The sequence below is a fragment of the Sesamum indicum genome, linkage group LG6 (genome assembly GCF_026168435.1).
Source record: "Sesamum indicum cultivar Baizhima isolate 11 linkage group LG6, ASM2616843v1, whole genome shotgun sequence".
Lineage (NCBI taxonomy): Eukaryota > Viridiplantae > Streptophyta > Magnoliopsida > Lamiales > Pedaliaceae > Sesamum > Sesamum indicum.
The window spans coordinates 23,209,747-23,211,771 of record NC_142662.1 but is presented as its reverse complement, the minus strand read 5'-3'; positions in this window follow the sequence as shown (position 1 = coordinate 23,211,771).

The window sequence follows — 2,025 nt, the reverse complement described above, 5'->3', positions numbered from 1 at the left end:
CTATGTTCAAAATGAAAGTAAAATATGTTCTAGTGACACACACCCACACACACACACACACATGCCCCCCCCCCCACACACCACACACACCCCACACACACACACGCGCAACACACCCACACACACCCCACACAAACACACATACACCAACACACCCCACACACACACACACACCCCACACGCGCACACACACACACACATACACACACACACACACCCCACAAGCGCGCACATGCACACACACCCTCAACACACACCACACGCAGACACACCCCCCCCCCCACACACACACACATACACCCACACCCACACGCACACACCCCACACATGCGCACACAAACACAAAATGTCTAAACACACCAAAATGAGGGTTCAAAACTACAATATTTTGTAGTGGTCGCTGGCAACCAATTCAAGAATTGGTTAGCACATCATAACCACCAAAGGCAGTTATCAAATTTTATCAATTCTCCACTCATTTTCTCTCACTATATCCCCTCTAGTAAAGTAAATCAATCCAAGACCACTCTTGCTAACGAAATATATTGAAAGAAAAAATGAAGAGGGTCAATGCCCTCTCTCATGTCCTATTATTGCTCTTATTTCAAAAAATACTCTTTCATATCAGATAAACAAAAATCTGAATACACATCTACCAAGCATCCAAAAGTATTACAAATGATATAAATAGACCACAAACACGCACAATACCCGTAATGAGTATAAAATATTGCGAAACTATGTTAACATCCTGTAGGAGAAAAAATATTGTGTAGATAGATATGAAAACTTAGAAATTGAAGGAAAATGACAAATGTAACAAAACGCAGATGGTATTCGTTGCCGTAGAAGATAAAAGCAAGATCTCACTTCTTCTATGTTCAAAATGAAAGTAAAATATGTTCTAGTGACACACACCCACACACACACACACATGCCCCCCCCCCACACACACCACACACACCCCACACACACACACGCGCAACACACCCACACACACCCCACACAAACACACATACACCAACACACCCCCCACACACACACACCCCACACGCGCACACACACACACACACATACACACACACACACACCCCACAAGCGCGCACACGCACACACACCCTCAACACACACCACACGCAGACACACCCCCCCCCCCACACACACACACATACACCCACACCCCACACGCACACACCCAACACATGCGCACACAAACACACACACACACACACAAAATGTCTAAACACACCAAAGTGAGGGTTCAAAACTACAATACTTTGTAGTGGTCGCTGTCAACTAATTCAAGAATTGGTTAGCGCATCATAACCATCCAAGGCAGTTATCAAATTTAATCAATCCTCCACTCATTTTCTCTCACTATATCCCCTCTAGTAAAATAAATCAATCCAAGACCACTCTTGCTAACGAAATATATTGAAAGGAAAAATGAAGAGGGTCAATGCACTCTCTCGTGTCCTATTATTGCTCTTATTTCAATAAATACTCTTTCATATCAGATAAACAAAAATGAAAATACACATATATGCAAGCATTCAAAAATGTTACAAAGGACATAAATAGACCATAAAAATGCAGAATACCCGCAATGAGCATAAAATATTGTTAAACTATGTTAACATCCTGCAAGAGGAAAAATATTGTGTAGATAGAAATGAAAACATAGAAATTGAAGGAGAATGGCAAATGTAACACGACGTAGATGGTATTCGTTGCCGTAGAAGATAAAAGCAAAACCTCACTTCTTCTACGTTTAAAATGAAAGTGAAATATGTTCTAGTGACACACACCCACACACACACACCCCACACACGCACACACACACACGCAAGACACCCACACACCCCACCCGCGCACACACACACACACACACATACACCCAAACACCCCACACACACACACACCCCACATGCACACACACCCCACACGCACATACACACACACACATACACACACACACACACATACACACACACACACACCCCACACGCACGCAAACACACACAC